This window comes from Apteryx rowi, unplaced genomic scaffold (assembly GCF_003343035.1).
Source record: "Apteryx rowi isolate R43461 unplaced genomic scaffold, aptRow1 scaffold_1792, whole genome shotgun sequence".
In the NCBI taxonomy this organism is placed as follows: Eukaryota; Metazoa; Chordata; class Aves; order Apterygiformes; family Apterygidae; genus Apteryx; species Apteryx rowi.
The window spans coordinates 10,606-15,455 of NW_020448077.1; the positions used below are offsets into that span (position 1 = coordinate 10,606).

Consider the following 4,850-nt stretch of genomic DNA (forward strand, 5'->3'; position numbering starts at 1 on the left):
CTGTGTCTCTCCAGGGGCGGCTCGGAGCCACCCGGTGCCGGCACAACCCCGCGCTGCTGCTGGCGACCGCGGGGCCCCACGGCAACTTCCGGGTCTCGGGGGCGGGGCGCGACGGCGACACGTGACGGACGGCAAGTGCAAAGGATTAAACCTCACGGAGCGCGGCGCCCCGAGGCATGCCGGGAGGTGTAGTCCAGGATCGCCCCTCCTCCGGGCGGCCATTTTGGGCTTCGGAACCCGATGCTCTGCAGAGCATGCCGGGACCTGGAGTCTTCCGGAACTGGGCTTTTGGGCAGCCTCCTTTTATCTTCAGTGCACACCGGGAGGTGTAGTCTACCTGTACTGGAAGTCTTGCGGCCATGTTGAACTGCGGTGCATGATGGGATGTGTAGTCTTTCGGCACTGCATTCAGGAATGTACAAAAGTGTAACTGCCTGGGCCGGGACCGAAGGGACCTGTATGGGCCTCCACGAAACCCGTACGAGGCTGTAGAGGCCCATAAGAGGCTGCATGAGCCCGTGGAGGCCTGCACAAACCCCTACGAGGCCCTCACGAGTCCGTAGAGGCCCACATGAGCCTGTACGAAGCCCATGCGAGCCCATACAAGCCCGCGTGAGCCTGTACAAAGCCCGTATGAGCCCGTAGAGGTACGTGTGAGCCCGTAGAGGCTCGTGGAGACAGGGTAGTCCACTGAAGGGGGACATCTTGAACAGAAGCAGCTAGACCTAGTGATCCAGTTGTTCATTTTGGTCATCACCTGTAAGGCCAGCATCCGAGTGTAAGAGGAATCTAGGAGCTGTATCGAAAAGGTAATAGGTTTGAAGCAGAGAGAGGCAAATCAAGTGCTATCATTCTTCTGCGTAGCTAAAGATGGAGAGACTTGTCAGTTAAGCATGTGTATACAAGGGTTTGAGAAAGGATACTGAACAGTAACAATAATACTGAAGCAGAAWAAAAATCAGGTTTCATGGAAGATGGTGTAGGTAAGTATGAGGTGATGTGCCTGCCTGTCTAATAACCTAGCCCGAACTGCTGTACGTAATGTTTCCAAAGTGTTTACCCTGTAAAGTATGATGCAAGGTGCTGTATTAAGACCTTTCCTTTAAGGAAAAGGAAAGGAAGAAAAAGAAAAAAAGAACACGGTAAAGAGAAAAAGAACATGCATAAATCTAAGTGTTTCATGGCAAATAAAATACAAGTTTCTCTCTTTGTTACAGAGATGGAACCAATAGTAGCAAATGCTGACGAACAGAAAAGCTGGACAAGCAGGTTTTTGGTAATTAATACTGAAGGGATGGGATGAAACAAGGAAGCCAAAATGCAGTTTAGCGGACCCTTGATATCCCCAGAAGCTGCTGCAGTAGGAGGTGTTCTGGCATGGGTAACTAAGGTAACTCTTGATAATGACTGTTAGTTATTTTGGCCTCCCAGAGGCAGCACTGAGGACTAAGTAAGCTGTTCCTACCCCATGGATATTCTTCACTGTATCTATCTATCTGCCTTAGTTTTGCTTTGGTTGTTTCTATTTTGTTTTGTTATCATACGTGCATATGTAGAAAGGGAACGATGTCATATTTAATGTTTAGATTAATTGCCACGGCTGAAGCTGAAGAGAGAGACCAGAAAAATGTAAGCAAGCTGAAGTAATTAAATCAAATGGAACCAACTGAGAGCTGGAACCAACTCCATCGCCCAAAAAGGGAAAGCCCGTTCCTCCTGGCGAGGAAGGATCGCCATTAATAGCGGTCGAAATAATAGATCACCAGCATACAATGGAAGGTCTGTACGCATTACAAAAGTATGCTACGTACATGTATTTCTGCGTGTGTGACTTTATGCATCTATGAYGCATCATACTTTAAGAGCTACAAGACAGCAAACTATTATCTTAGGGGAATGGTGGTCAAGTGGCCAGAGTTACTGAAGAGACAGAGAGACAGAAGTGTCCGAATTGTAAAATTAAGAGATGGCTTTCAGGAGGGCCCAGTTAGCGCAACCCCAGGTTAATTGCCTGGCAATGGTACTTGGGGAAACAGGAAGACAGTAGATAGAGGAAAAGTTAAAGCCTTGTGGAATTAAGGCTTCTTCTCATCAGTTCCAACTTTAGAGGAGTTTTAGGAGGATTTAATTTCCTCCAGGAGTGTTAATGTAGCTTTGCCGGTATCAGCAGACTGGGGTGGAAATTACTGGAAAGGAGTCAGTAATGGAACAAGGAACGTGACGCTGCTTTCACTGGACTGGAAGAAGTGGCCGTAAAATCTGCTGCCCTCAAATTCCCAGGACAAGGCAAGCCTTTTTCAGTAGTGCTTTCCACATCTGCTGACTCCGTGGGAGCAGCACCATTAGAAAACAGCGGTAAGGGAAAGTGGGTGCCAGTAGCATCATCCTTAGATCCCCTTTGGGGCCACAACAGAAATTCTCCAGCTGTGAGAAAGACTGTTTAGCAGCAACATGATCTGTAACTGTCTTTGAGACTTTTCCCTTTGAGAGCACCGAGGCAATCCCATCTGCTCAATTCCCTCTGTAGTAGCTAATGTTAGGGAAGCGAATAGACAGCAGAGTATCATCTATCCAAGTGGCACAGGGGGCATTAATCTTAACGAGCGGGGCAGGGTGGGGTGTGGGGGGGGTTACTGTGCAAGCGTTACAAGAAGTGGATCTTCTTGTGCGGGTCTGAACTGACAGAGCACAGTTGTGCCAAAAATGTGGACGCAGGAGGTTTCTGAAAGATTAATCTCTAGCGGCTACTTTTAGTCTACCTTCCCTTTCACAGCAAGCCTGACTGTCATCATAGCTTTCAAAACAGGTTGGGGGGAGGCGGTATTTGTGGCTTGCGTATTCTCGTTTACCTTGCTTGTGTGCGTGTATTAGATCCATTTTTTTGTGCTTATAAACAACTTTGGATTCTTACGATTCTCTGCAGAGCTTTGAATGTTGCTTTTGTTTTGTGCTTTGCTTTATACTTTTGTAGGGCGATGGATTTTACTATGCCTCCATCAACAAGCGCTGGCTGGCAAAGTTACGTCGTGTCCCAACGGAGACTCTTAGGCAAGACGGAGGAGTTCAGSTACGCAGCCTGCCAGAAGAACGTCGCCCGGGAGGGGTTGCTAGCCTTGAGCTGTAGGCGCCGATGCACATGGCTCATTCTGTCAGACATGAAGAGGTTTTCTTTGGCTGCAGAAATTTTAGCTTGGCTTTACACCCTATAGCGGTAGTATTTTTGTATTTATAAATTGTGTTAATCCTAGGTGTTCGGAACATCGGGGAATGAATATGTGCTGCCGTGTAGAACTACAGGCTACCGCCCTCAGCCCTTCGTAAGTTATCGCGTGTCAAGAGCGGCCAGGAGAATCCAAATGCCAGCGGAAAGGTTCTCTGCCCGGTCCTGACGAGGAGCCTTCGGCCGTAGGAGGGTCGGCCGCGTCCTTACCGGACTTGTGAGTAATAAGCCGTAATTCAGGGACCAGCAGGGGAGGGGGGGAATAGCGCCTGGTAGCCCAGTCGCTACGGCATTGCTGTTGCTAGCAGGGCCACAAGGCCCGTGTGAAGCCTCGGCTGCCTGTTGGGAGCTTCATTTTGGTGCGTTTACCTGGAAAAAGCAGCGAGGCCCAAAATAAGAATTTTCGTGGCTAGATGGGTAAGCTGTGACCCCAGCTGTCTTTGCCTTGCTTTGCTGCTTAATGTCGTAACAGCAACTCAGGACCCGGGAATAAAAACTGTTACAGTGCTTAAGGGAGGATCTGCGTTTACCCGGGTTAGGGGGCCATTGTTAAAGCTTGGGGGGGGGAAGGGGGGGAAGCTCCAAAACGAGACTCTCCCAGTGACCTTGGTGGTTTGATTCATTTGCAGGCTAACGTTCTGAGGGCCGGCAACTTGAAGATGAGCAGCTCAGCCCATTTTGTTGATTTTGGTGATACTGTTTTAAGGAAGCACGTAAGTACAGACGGGGTCTGGGAGGGTTTTCGAGCAAGACAGAAAAGAGCAAGGAAGATTGGAGCGTATGGAAAAACTAGGTGCCGTGAACGTACTGAAGTCGTTAAGGGCTGAGAGAATTTGGGGTTAAGCATCTGAAAGGGGCTAAGGCACAAGGAGCAGTAAAATACCATCACTGAACACAAGGTTCCTCCCCAGTCTGGACCTGTGCGCACACCCTCGCTCTGGCAGACGCAGGCACCCTGGAGCTGTAGGCAGGCAGGCCCACAAGTGGACTTTGGGCACAGCAGTGTACAGAGAGCTCTGCGTGCTCGGCGGGTGAGTGGGATTGGAGTGTGGCGAGAGCTGTTCTGGGCTGACCAGATCCGTCCGGTTSCGCTCCTTGTCCCTCTGTCCAGCTCACCATCCTTCTCTTTCTTTCCCTGTCACTCGGGCCGGTGCCAGCAGCGACCAGTGGCTCCCATCGATCTGCCTGGCTCGGGTCATGTCAGACACCTCTGCAGGGACTCTGTGTGCAGAGGGCTGTGGATGTGCAGTTGGGGGGGCACTAATGGGCCGGAGATGCAGTGGGGGACGTAGTAGGCAGTGAAGAGGCTCCTGGGGAAGGAAGGTGTCACGGAGGCAGAGAGCAGCAGAGGTTCCAAGTACTCGGGTGTTAGGACAGGTGCTCGTGGTAGGGCGGTCTGGAGCTGCTGTTGTCGTCTGTCCTACTCGTCAGCGTGGCCTGCAGTTACTGCGTCTTGTCCGCCTGTGAGTAGACAGGGCTGCCGCGTGGCACAGCTCGAGTCGTGGTCGYGGCGCTGGCATTGAGCCTGCTTTTCTGTCAGGTCTGCCTTTATGCAAACTGGTGTCTTCCCTACATCAGTCTTGCTCTGCTGCTCTTCCAGGAGCCTGTGCTTGACTCTGCTTTCTGGCAC

At 50.7% G+C, this 4,850-nt stretch overlaps 2 long non-coding RNA genes across 5 annotated transcripts; both read left to right on the forward strand.

The window, feature by feature from the left end:
- Positions 1-218: 218 nt before the first annotated feature.
- LOC112963840 lies at positions 219-3,228 on the forward strand. 4 transcript variants are annotated; one of them, XR_003252750.1, is made up of 4 exons: positions 219-809; positions 1,218-1,390; positions 1,587-1,779; positions 2,972-3,228. It is a non-coding gene; the product is annotated as an uncharacterized LOC112963840 (long non-coding RNA). The 4 variants fall into 4 exon arrangements; XR_003252749.1 differs by lacking the exon at positions 219-809 and having other exon boundaries at positions 873-1,390; XR_003252751.1 differs by lacking the exons at positions 219-809; positions 2,972-3,228 and adding an exon at positions 2,168-2,343 and having other exon boundaries at positions 873-1,390.
- Positions 3,229-3,252: 24 nt separating this feature from the next.
- LOC112963839 lies at positions 3,253-4,834 on the forward strand. The gene is made up of 3 exons (XR_003252748.1): positions 3,253-3,437; positions 3,850-3,933; positions 4,132-4,834. It is a non-coding gene; the product is annotated as an uncharacterized LOC112963839 (long non-coding RNA).
- The last annotated feature ends 16 nt before the right edge of the window (positions 4,835-4,850 follow it).